The 13,049-nt window shown below is 47.5% G+C and overlaps 1 long non-coding RNA gene across 1 annotated transcript in view; it reads left to right on the top strand.

Moving 5' to 3' along the window:
• The window catches only part of LOC147709527 (uncharacterized), a 60,134-nt gene extending 49,725 nt beyond the window's left edge, over positions 1 to 10,409 (top strand). The window contains exon 2 of the long non-coding RNA XR_015296700.1: positions 8,885 to 10,409. This is a non-coding gene — a long non-coding RNA (uncharacterized LOC147709527). The remainder of the gene's footprint in view (positions 1 to 8,884) is intronic.
• The last annotated feature ends 2,640 nt before the right edge of the window (positions 10,410 to 13,049 follow it).

The following is a 13,049-nucleotide window of genomic DNA, read 5'->3' as shown; positions in this document are numbered from 1 at the left end:
CTACCCAGACTCAGTCATAACCCTTCCCCTCTGCCCTCGCTCACCCCCGCCAGACCTCCAGCTCACGGTGCCCCCCCTGCAGACTCCTGCAGTTTCTTAAAACCCCCCTCCGCGCATCAAGGAACACTACGTTTCATTGCCAATACTACACCTGCCTTAGAGCCGATTAATTGTAAATAGAATGTTTCTCCCGCACTGGCGGTGCTCCTAATAACGATGCCATCTTATTTGACAAATCATTAATAAAAACAGTTTTCTTCCCAATACACAAATATTTAGTGTAAATTTAGTCCGCCGGTGAGTCAGCCCGGATCGGCTGCCCTCCCCCACCTGTGTGTCTGGCACTGACCCGGGCGTAGACTGTGGTCGAGGTGCAGTAACAACGCACGGGCAGAACCACGCACGATCACCCTCTTCTCCGCATAGGAAACTTCATTGCTGCAGCACAGTCTGCCCTGTCCGGATATGGATGTTGGAGCGTGAAGCCACCATCGTGGTCATATCATATAATCTGTTTAGGTGTAATTGCAAAGGGGCGCATAACCTGCGGCTGTTCGTGAATATTTTTTAGGCTTTATTGTATTTATTGTAATTATTTGGAGTTGTTCTCCATTTATTTGTTTTTTAACACAAATTATTTTGATTGCGACACCACTTATGTAGCCTGAGTGACAAACTCCCTCATTGGAATTTTATCGGATGTTCCCGATTTCCCTGCGTTTGGAAAATATACAGCTGTGTTTGAGGATGTCTTTCGCTTTATCTCCGTGATTTATTTATGACCTAGTCTTATTTTTCGGATATGAGAACATTAAGATTTACTTTTCGTCACTTTAAAACCAAAGCTCCCTTTAATCGTTTGGAATATTGGCATTTAATGCGACACAGTGAGAATAATCCCTAGCCGTTCTCCTCCCCTGCACTGTCCCCCCCAGCGTCTGCGCTGTAATCTCACACCAACCTCTGGCTACCTCCCCATAGTCACTGAACCTCCGCAGCCCTGTCTTCCGCCGGCTTCCAACTGGCCTCCAATTTGTCCCAAGATCGTATTGGCAGCAGGATCTCGTGTGTGTAAGGAATATCTTAACGCATGGACACGCAGTTGCCCCGGGGCGCGTGGGCCAGACATGCGATGTCGCCCTTCCCTCCTGTTGTTTTGTATCCACAAGCGCTATGGGAGTCTGTGGGCAGCAGTTTGGACTGTGTTGATGCATATTTAGAAAGCCTGTTGCTCCCTGACTTTGCTGCTGTAGGTGAGCAGTCCCAAGTCCATTTAACCCACTATCTGCTATATTCCAGCAACTAAAAGCTACACATTTCCTGTGAGGAACAGAGACCACAGAGCGGAAACGGATTATACTGATGAATGCACCTCACTTTTATTTGTAAAATAGTTTTTTCCTGCCCTTGGTATATTTGAGAGGTTAGGGCCTGGATCCCCCATCCACCCCCTCCCCCCACATTACCTTGAATTCGGACCGTTTACACCATGTTAATTGCACGCGGGTTTTTATTGATAGGGTGACAGAGGCAGGCAGGCCTATTACGTGTACTCCTATGACAGCTTTTCAGTACTGCTGCGCTGCACTCCGACCCCTTCATGTCTCTTCTTGACTCAGCACTACTTGATTCTGGGCGAGTCACTTTATGCGTCAAGCTGGGGTTCTTATAGCTCGTCCCCACTCACACGTGATGTGCAAATCTGCTCTACTTCATGCCCATGCAGACAGCTCCCCCAGAATGCAATCCCCTGAAGGGTCTTTTTTAAAGCTGCAGGTTTCAAAATCATTCCCAGGAATGACGTGAAATGATATGGTTTTATAAAGCACACTAAAACCCAAGATACCTATGCGCTATTGCGAGACAGACTAATCTACAGAGTCAAACCAACCAAGAAGTAAGGGAACTGTAGTGAGAAAACCAAGTTTCCAAATGCGTTTTAAGGGAGTCCTGCTTCAGAATTGTGAGTGGGCTCTGCCTTTCATCCTTCTGAAGTAGATAAAGCAAGCAGCATGCATTAGAGCCACACCTCCCTCATTTACTGATCTGATTGTTCCCAAACCAGGTTTCTTTCGCTTTGCCAACACACGCCACAATGTTTGGAGCAGGTCTTCGAACCGCATGCACAGAAGACCTCTCTCCCATCCGTCCAGTACATTACAGATGGGACACAATATTTCACGTCCCTTCAGCACCCTCTCGCACCATCTCGTACCCTCTCATACCCTCACCCACTCTCACACACCCCCACTCACCCTCACACACCCTCACACCCCCTCACCCCCCCTCTCCCCACCTCTCCCCACTCACACCCCCCTACCCCTCACTCCCCCGTCACCCTCACCCTCCCACACCCTCACACCCTCACCACCCCACACCCTCTCCCTCACACCCCCCACACCCCTCACCCTCACACACACCCTCACAATCCCTCACCCCCCACTCCCCTCACATCCCCTCAGCCTCACACACCCTCACTCCCCCTCACCTTCACACCCCCTCACACCCCCTCACCCACCCTCCCTTTCACCCTCACTCCCCCTCACCCTCACACACCCCCTCACCCATCCTCTCACCCCCTCACACACCCTCTTGCCCCCTCACACACCCTCTTGCCCCCTCACACACCCTCTTGCCCCCTCACACACCCTCTTGCCCCCTCTCACACCCCCTCACCCTCACTCACCCCCACACACCCTCACCCCCTCTCACAATCACACACCCTCACTCACCCTCCCACCCTCACCCTCACGTGACCACACAAGCACGCGCATCTCCCTATTCCGCCTGCCACACTTCTCCTCCCCTCGCTTGCATTCCCGCCCCCCCCCAACAGGCTCTCCCGCCCCCATCCGGCTTCCCTCCGGCCTCTCTCCAGGCCATGTTCCCTCCCCTGCCAGAGTCCACCCCGCCCCTAATTTATCTCTCACATCAAAGCCCCCAGGACCCACTCCCCCGCTCCTGATCATCTCAGACCCCCACCAACCCCCCGTCACCCACATCCTCGCGTTGCAGCTCTCTCGTCCCGGGCTGCTCGCCCTCTCCTTCGGTCCTTGCGGACCTCCTTACTGTCCGCCACATCCCCTCACCCGGACCACCACAGAACTCCGCCGTTTCTTCATGGACCCTTCAAAACACCAGATGCCATCGCCCTATAACCCTAGGAAACTACCCAGATCCCCCTCTATTTACCCAGACTCAGTCATAACCCTTCCCCTCAGCCCTCGCTCACCCCCGCCAGACCTCCAGCTCACGGCGCCCCCCTGCAGACTCCTGCAGTATCTTAAAACCCCCCTCCGCGCATGAACCGAGACCCGATGAGGCTCCGCTCCAGCCTGCCCTCTTACATCCGCCTCCTCTCCCCCTCAGCGCTTGGCGCGCTTCAGGCGCTACACAAATGGTTAACCTACATATCTTCTCAGAACCAATCAGATCTTTTCCGATCAACTCGGCTCCTCCATACTCCCCCTGTCCGCTCTCTTACAGACTCCTCAGGATAAGTCTATCTACAAACCCTCTCAGGCTCCTTCAAACCAGCTCCAGTCTCACACAGACGCCACGCACCACCGAGCGCTCAGGTCTCTGAATCCACAGACCAGTCACGCAAACCTCCTCACCTAAGACGCTTCGGACAGTCTTAACGTTGACGCCAGACCCCCTCAAACCATATCCGCTCTCATAAACTCCATACAACTCAGACCCCCTCAAACGATATCCACTATACAAACCCCGCCCCAGACCCCCTCAAACCATATCCGCTATCATAAACTCCATACATCTCAGACCCCCTCACTCTTCAGCCCCCTCCAGACTCTCATGCGTCACAGCTCTCTCTCAGACCCCCTCACCCCAGAGTCCTAGGCCCTTCCGACTACAAATCCATCTTCCAACCCTCAGAAGTACTTAAACCCATGCCCTCGGGCACTCTTGATCTGCACCCCACCCCGTGTACACCTCCACAGACACCCCGAGCTCTCCTTCCCTCCACTCTGCCGCCCCCCCCGGGGCTGGGATCCGGTCATGGGCTCTGCTCCCTCGGAGTCCCCCCTTCACAATCCTGTAACCCCTGTTATTTAGACTGACGCTAATTACACATTGGATTACATATGTGGCAGCAACAGCACAACACTTTCTTTCCCTTGTAGCGCAGCGTAAACTTTTTCGTGCACTTGAGGGGGCTCTGTACCATCGGATGGTTCTCTAGGTTCGGAATTCAACACATGATAAATGGCACCTATCACAGGTTTTCTATTTCCAAATGGGGGATAGCATGCCCATTTGGTGCTTTGGATACCAGAATCTGTATGTCCTGGGGGTAAACGACTTTTTTATTTACAATGACATTACTTGATTAATGCTTCACGAAGGGAAACAAAAAAACAATAACATTTAAGGATTTAAGTATTAATTATTTAAAAAAATTAAAAGCCATTGTTAATTGTAATATCAATACATCTAAGTCACGTCAATACAAAACATGTGACATTACAAATACTAAAAGTGTCACATATGCTAAAGTTAAAAGTATTGGCATTGTCAATAACAATATATATATATAATATGTCATTTACAAAACCAATAGCTCCAACTTTCCAAATGCGAAACCTATTGGCAACGCCAGTGCTTGTTTTCAAATGGATATCCGCTTCAAAGTCACTACATTATGTATGTTGATGACCTTGGTCTTCGTCAACCACATCTTTAATAATATGGTGAATTTACCTTGCTAGACGTGCACCTTCCAGCGAACCATGAAACCCGGGCTTTTCACACCTTGCTTTTGCCAGCTGCAGGCACTCACTAGGAGAGAACACAGTCTCCCTGCAGAGTGCAGAGTGGTAGTGCAGAGCGCAGAGTGGTAGTGCAGAGCGCAGAGTGGTAGTGCAGAGCGCAGAGTGGTAGTGCAGAGTGCAGATTGAGAGTGCGAGTGATAGTGCAGAGTGCAGATTGAGAGTGCAGAGTGCAGATTGAGAGTGCAGAGTGCAGATTGAGAGTGCAGAGTGGTAGTGCAGAGTGCAGAGTGGTAGTGCAGAGTGGTAGTGCAGAGTGGTAGTGCAGAGTGGTAGTGCAGAGTGGCAGTGCAGAGTGGCAGTGCAGAGTGGCAGTGCAGAGTGGCCGTGCAGAGTGGCCGTGCAGAGTGGCCGTGCAGAGTGGCCGTGCAGAGTGGCCGTGCAGAGTGGTAGTGCAGAGTGCAGAGTGGTAGTGCAGAGTGGTAGTGCAGAGTGGTAGTGCAGAGTGGTAGTGCAGAGTGGTAGTGCAGAGTGGTAGTGCAGAGTGCAGAATGGCCGTGCAGAGTGGCCGTGCAGAGTGGCCGTGCAGAGTGGTCGTGCAGAGTGGCCGTGCAGAGTGGCCGTGCAGAGTGGTCGTGCAGAGTGGTCGTGCAGAGTGGCCGTGCAGAGTGGCCGTGCAGAGTGGCAGTGCAGAGTGGCAGTGCAGAGTGGCAGTGCAGAGTGGCAGTGCAGAGTGGCAGTGCAGAGTGGTAGTGCAGAGTGGTAGTGCAGAGTGGTAGTGCAGAGTGGTAGTGCAGAGTGGTAGTGCAGAGTGGTAGTGCAGAGTGGTAGTGCAGAGTGGTAGTGCAGAGTGGTAGTGCAGAGTGCAGAGTGGCCGTGCAGAGTGGCCGTGCAGAGTGGTCGTGCAGAGTGGTCGTGCAGAGTGGTCGTGCAGAGTGGTCGTGCAGAGTGCAGAGTGGCCGTGCAGAGTGGCCGTGCAGAGTGGTCGTGCAGAGTGGTCGTGCAGAGTGGTCGTGCAGAGTGGTCGTGCAGAGTGGTAGTGCAGAGTGGTCGTGCAGAGTGCAGAGTGGTAGTGCAGAGTGGTAGTGCAGAGTGGTAGTGCAGAGTGCGAGTGTGAGTGGTAGTGCAGAGTGCAGATTGAGAGTGGGAGTGGTAGTGCAGAGTGCAGATTGAGAGTGAGAGTGGTAGTGCAGAGTGCAGATTGAGAGTGAGAGTGGTAGTGCAGAGTGCAGATTGAGAGTGCAGATTGAGAGTGCAGAGTGCAGATTGGTAGTGCAGAGTGCAGATTGGTAGTGCAGAGTGGTAGTGCAGAGTGCAGATTGAGAGTGGTATTGCAGAGTGCAGAGTGGTAGTGCAGAGTGGTAGTGCAGAGCGCAGAGTGGTAGTGCAGAGTGCAGATTGAGAGTGCGAGTGGTAGTGCAGATTGAGAGTGCAGAGTGCAGAGTGCAGATTGAGAGTGCAGAGTGCAGATTGAGAGTGCAGAGTGGTAGTGCAGAGTGGTAGTGCAGAGTGGTAGTGCAGAGTGGTAGTGCAGAGTGGTAGTGCAGAGTGGTAGTGCAGAGTGGTAGTGCAGAGTGGTAGTGCAGAGTGGTAGTGCAGAGTGGTAGTGCAGAGTGGCCGTGCAGAGTGGCCGTGCAGAGTGGTCGTGCAGAGTGGTCGTGCAGAGTGGTCGTGCAGAGTGGTAGTGCAGAGTGGTAGTGCAGAGTGGTCGTGCAGAGTGGTCGTGCAGAGTGGTCGTGCAGAGTGGTCGTGCAGAGTGGTCGTGCAGAGTGGTAGTGCAGAGTGCAGAGTGGTAGTGCAGAGTGGTAGTGCAGAGTGCAGAGTGGTAGTGCAGAGTGGTAGTGCAGAGTGCAGAGTGCGAGTGTGAGTGGTAGTGCAGAGTGGTAGTGCAGAGTGGTAGTGCAGAGTGGTAGTGCAGAGTGGTAGTGCAGAGTGGTAGTGCAGAGTGGTAGTGCAGAGTGGTAGTGCAGAGTGGTAGTGCAGAGTGGTCGTGCAGAGTGGTCGTGCAGAGTGGTCGTGCAGAGTGGTAGTGCAGAGTGCAGAGTGGTAGTGCAGAGTGGTAGTGCAGAGTGCAGAGTGGTAGTGCAGAGTGCAGAGTGGTAGTGCAGAGTGGTAGTGCAGAGTGCAGAGTGCGAGTGTGAGTGGTAGTGCAGAGTGCGAGTGTGAGTGGTAGTGCAGAGTGGTAGTGCAGAGTGCAGAGTGCGAGTGTGAGTGGTAGTGCAGAGTGCGAGTGTGAGTGGTAGTGCAGAGTGCAGATTGAGAGTGAGAGTGGTAGTGCAGAGTGCAGATTGAGAGTGCAGATTGAGAGTGCAGAGTGCAGATTGGTAGTGCAGAGTGCAGATTGGTAGTGCAGAGTGGTAGTGCAGAGTGCAGATTGGTAGTGCAGAGTGGTAGTGCAGAGTGCAGATTGGTAGTGCAGAGTGGTAGTGCAGAGTGCAGATTGAGAGTGGTATTGCAGAGTGCAGAATGGTAGTGCAGAGCGGTAGTGCAGAGTGCAGATTGAGAGTGCAGAGTGCAAATTGGTAGTGCAGAGTGGGAGTGCAGAGTGGTAGTGCAGAGCGCAGAGTGGTAGTGCAGAGCGCAGAGTGGTAGTGCAGAGTGCAGATTGAGAGTGCGAGTGGTAGTGCAGAGTGCAGATTGAGAGTGCAGAGTGCAGATTGAGAGTGCAGAGTGCAGATTGGTAGTGCAGAGTGCAGATTGGTAGTGCAGAGTGCAGAGTGATAGTGCAGAGTGCAGAGTGGTAGTGCAGAGTGGTAGTGCAGAGTGGCGGTGAGTGCAGAGTGGCGGTGAGTGCAGAGTGGCCAGTACTATCAGTACTACCACCATCAGTACTACCAGTACTACCACCACCAGTACTAACACTACTACAGCCACCAGTACTAACACTACTACAGCCACCAGTACTACCAGTACTACAGCCACCAGTACTACCAGTACTACAGCCACCAGTACTACCAGTACCACCACCAACAGTACTACCACCACCACCAGTACTACCAGTAGCAGTACTACCACAACCAGTACCACTACCACCACCAGTACTACCACCACCAGTACCACTACCACCACCAGTACTACCACTAACAGTATTACGGGCAGCAGTAACACCACCACCAATACTACTGCTACCAGTACCACCACCACCAGTACTCCCGCTACCAGTACCACCACCACCAGTACCACCACTACCAGTACTACCAGTACTAACACCAACAGTACTACCATTACCAGTACCACCACCTCCAGTACTACCACTACTACCACTACCAGTACCACCACCAGTACTACCAGTACCACCACCACCAGTACTACCAATACCAGTACCACCACCATCACCAGTACTACCACCATCAGTACTACCACCACCAGTACTACCACTACTACAGCCACCAGTACTACCACTACTACACCCACCAGTACTACCACTACCACCACCAACAGTACTACCACCACCGCCAGTACTACTAATACCACCACCACCAGTACTACCACTACCACCACCACCACATTAACACACTCCATAACACTTAGCAAAAATACATTACCATTTACAATGCCATTAGCTCAAACTCAAATAAATCCGAGCCCGATTGCATTTCTAATGCTTGTTTTGTAAGGTTACTGCAAAGAAATCTTGAACCAGCAAGCGCGTATTTCCTTCCAATATGATATGTTCTTTCTTCTTTGTTATTGCCATGGTTTTCTTTTTAAGTTTGTATTTCTTTACTGTTGTATTTCTTTACTGTTGTCAGTGTCTGTGGTCTTTGTTCTCGTTGTGATAAGTGCTGTCTTTCTGTCGGGTCTATTCACCTATTTTTCACCATGTTCTTCCAGTTCGCGGATAAAGTGGAACTCTTTTTGTAAGTATCTTTCCAGATATCTGCCTTTCACTTCTCGTGGCAGTCCCTGGGAGGTTCTGTTCTTTTTTCTCATCCTGTTTTCTAAGTCTTTCAGCATTCTGATGGAATCAAAGGCCTGTCTGTCCCTGCTTGTTCTACATTGGTACCTCTGGTTCAATAAGATCAACGAGCCACTAATCTGTTTGTAATAAAGCATTGCCACAATGGTCAAAATCTGCCATGTTATCCTCATTAAGGCTTTACAAAATGTTGTAGAGTTTCCTATGGTGACCCTCTTAATTTATTTTCTGACAGAAATGCACCTTTGTGGACGAAGCTGAAATAAGCGCAAGAAAGGCAACCCATCACATATATTAACATTAAGACAATCAAACAAAATGGCAGATGCCAAGCTGGACATTGCTATCACTGGAGAGGCAGGCTCCGGGAAATCCACATTGGTCAATTGCCTCCGCGGTCTGATGGATGAGGATCTCAATTCAGCCAAGACTGGTGTGGTGGAAATGACTGCTCATCCAACACCGTACCAACATCCTAGGTACCCAAATGTAACTCTGTGGGATCTTCCGGGGATTGGTACACCAACTTTTCTACCAGAGACGTACTTTGAGCAAGTGAATTTCAAAAAGTATGACTTTTTCATTATTGTCACGTCTGAGCGTTTCAGATGCAACCATGCCCTGCTTGCACGTCGCATACAAGATATGAGGAAGAGGTTTTATTTTGTGCGCACAAAAGTGGATTTGGATTTGTACACTGCAAAAAAGAAACGTAAATCTGTGTACAACAAAGATCAAATCCTTTGGAAAATTAAGGAAAATACCATGCAGTGTCTAGCAGTTGAAGGATTGAACCCATCTCATGTTTTTCTGACCTCCAACTTTGAGTTGGATGAGTATGATTTCCCAGTGCTACTAAAAACCTTGGAAGACGATATCCTCCGTTACATTCAGCCTAATTCCAGACCATCCCAGCGGAGAACCGGCTGTTCACTTCAATAGCTATATGAAAATAACTCTACTTCTTCTTGTAACATACAAAGCTACATGTGCCATAAAGTGTCCATATACTTTTTTCAATGTATCAAGAGATCACAACTCTTGTAGTTGATGATATTTTGGGGAACAGTTCAGTGTTAACACTCATTGCCAATGTGTCCTCCAGGAGTAGATTGTTCTTATTATACCACTTGAAACACATTCAAAGCAAGCACTCTTTTTATCTGTGTGTAATCCATCTCAGAAAATGTTAAACACATTTTGCAATTTAAGTGATGCAAGATATTCTTGACTAGTTTTTAGATATCATAAAATGTATGGAACAAAGGTGAGTTAGTGCATTGTCTTAAAATTATAAGAAAAAATACATTTTCAAATACATTTTATTTCATGTGCCATGTGAGAATAACATCTAAATGAGTGCATTGTACTCAGCAATGTTCCTGGGTTCAGAAGAAACGTTTGCTTAAGATTATTTGTTTTACTGTAAAAAGTAAAAAAAGAACCCTCATTTTTCCATGTATGCACCATTAATAACGTATGTTTCATTCAAATCAAACAATACTGAAGCACCAGGATTAAACGAAAAAAAGGAATCTGAAAACTACTTAAGAAACACTCTTCAGCGCTACATACCATACTACTCTGCATCTTCCTTACTTAAAGTGTCAACATTTGATCCGTCTTAGTTACAGTGTTGTCCAGTTTTTATCCAGTTATTATTAATTTACTTTTTATTTAAAGTTTTGCATGCATATTCTTTGTGCATAGTACAATATTTTGTTTATTTAGAAATGTGAATAAAGTAATTTTTAGCCTTATTGACTATGGTTTGAATATTTGCTTCCTGTGCCAAAAACAGGAGTGGGTTAAGGCCTTTTTCATTCTGTGCCCCTTCACAGCATTATCTGTATATGAGTTCCTGTAAGATGGAATGCCTGGTGTGACTGGTTGCTGTTGTTTAGAATATTACTCAGTGGGCAGGATCCAGAGTTTTAGCCTGACCCTAGGTAGCCAGCAGGAGCAATAGACGAAGCCTATTATGGTCTCCATTCTGTGATAAATCCACAAGAATGAAATGAGTTCTGGTCCCACTACTTTTCTAACCTTAAGGTCCATGCCTTCAGGTCCTGCATGTGTTGGCTGATGTGTGTGTGAACTGCCTCCCATATTAAGGCCCAGGTTTCCTAAAGGATTGCGCTTGGACTTGCATGACGTAAAGAGCAACGACAATCAACTTCAATGCATAAAAAGTAGTTTGTTCCGAAAATTGACCCTTGTGCATACCAAAAGTGTTTTGTACCAACCTGCTGTTAAGTCATGCAAAGGATGTTGTCTGAGGTGGACTAGTGCAAAATTCCAAGGCTTTGGCGCAATGACAAATCAACTTCAGTAGAATGTTCTTGTTTTTGTAGCAAATCATAACGCTAAGTAATGCCATGCACAACGGGTAAACCAGTATATTGTCCGATAAACTTACATGCAAATTGTGCTTAGTATACATCTTACATGTAGGAGCCTTGTGCTCTTTTCTATGTGTATGATTTTGTATTTAGGAGTGTACCTCAAGAAGAAAGACTATGCTAGACAGGGTTAGTTTGCTTCTGCTTTATAGTAAAAGGCCATGTTCAGAGAACAGCCATTTTTGGTGCGATCGCTGCCAATGACATCAGTGGGAGACACTTAATAAATGCAGTGCTGGACTTTTTTTGTCTCTCAGACAGCACAATGCTGAAGCTGTTCACACTGTACTCCACTGTTGGAAATCTATTGGTGAGGACGAAGGGCAATAGATGGATTCTGACTTGTTCGTCTATGCGTTGCCACTTGTAGAGCAGTGCACTGCTCCAACTCCTAAATTCGTCAGTGAGTTCTGGTCAGATATTGATTCCTTGCGGTTTGTTTTGACTTGCGAGAATGATGGTGAATGAATCTTATCAACTTCTCTTTCCCCATACAATTTCATGTGTTGGGATGAGATACCACTGTTTGAGTCAAGGCAATGAAGGCTTATTCATATAGAGAAGTCCTATTTTTACGTTGAGCCTGGGCAGCGCATGCGCTGCTCTGCAAGGTATGCTGTATTGAGTTAGGGATTTGAATCTCCACCCATATTTTTTATTGGCTTGTGTCATTGTCCTTTGTAAATGCTGACTTCTGATTCCTTAATCGCCTTGTTAGTCCCTCCTTAGCCTTGTCTTCATTTGAAACCTCCCTTGAAGACTGGCCCTTTTACTTCTGTTGCTGCACGGTATGTTTTATTTTGTCTATAAGCACTATTTTCTTTAATGGGTTTCGCTCTACTGCAGGCACAACTTGCTTTCCTTACATTCAGCCCGCCATGCATGCTTTCACTTTCTAAGCAGCGGGGACAATGGCGGCTGCTTCTTTGCAATGCCATAGGTCTCGCATTTAGGAGAGTTTGAGCTATTGGCATTGTAAATGTAAACCTTTGAGCCGCTATAACTACCAAACATGTAGAATGAGATATGTATGTGCCTTTTTTGTTGTTTGAAGTGTATAATATTGTATTCTGTACTTGTATTTCATCATCATTGATTGTCCCTTCGGATGAATAAAATTCCACTAACAATACAAATGTAAAAGTCGCCTTTACACATTAAAAAAAATTGAAAACAGATGAAATTGACATGAAACATTGATTAAAATACAGCTCAAATTAACCAATCCCTGTACTGTTAAGTTAAAAATGTCTCATTTTGTCCTGTATTCTGTTCTTAATTTAAATGGCTTTGGCTTGGCCTTCTTCAGCTATTGACTTATTTTGCCCCAGAACGTTTAGCCATTGGCTTGAGCCATTTGCAAGCACATCTTGAATAATTCTGCAGGCATATTTCAGTCTCAAAGTTTTTCTGTTGGCTGGTGGGTGTCTCTTTCAGTTTCCATTGTATTGTATGATGGACTATTTTACATCTAAAATCAATCAACCAGAAGCCCTGGTAACAATAGCATCTAAAAATATAAGCTACAGAAATAGGGTTCTTTTATTATCTGTAGATATCAATTTTTCAGATGCTTTTGTCTCTGTTCACTCTCTGGTTCTACTAGGCATTGTTAAAGCCAATAGGCTTTACATTTGTATAATGGACAAATGCTTGATCCACAAGCCATATGGACATCAAACCTGTTGGCGCTGCTTGTGCTTATTCAGGGTTACTACAAAAAGGTGATGGAAAAATTACTTGAATTATTCTCAGGCATGTGTAATTACTAGGGGCCTTATACAAGTCCACTGCTTTTTGCTCACTAGACCACTCTAGAGGTAGATTAGTCATATACAAATCGTTCTAGGTCCCTCTCCACAGGAACAATCTTGCCAGGACCCCTCCAGACAGGAAGGTAAACAACCACAGGCCTGTTTTCGTCTCCAAAGGCACTGTTTGTTAGGTATAACCTGAGTCCTGTAGCAAAGTAAGCACGGGACCTATATCTGGGCATAA

Source organism: Lissotriton vulgaris, chromosome 6 (assembly GCF_964263255.1).
Source record: "Lissotriton vulgaris chromosome 6, aLisVul1.2, whole genome shotgun sequence".
Classification (NCBI taxonomy): Eukaryota; Metazoa; Chordata; class Amphibia; order Caudata; family Salamandridae; genus Lissotriton; species Lissotriton vulgaris.
The sequence above is the reverse complement of the archived record's forward strand: the minus strand, read 5'-3'. Positions and strand labels throughout refer to the sequence as shown.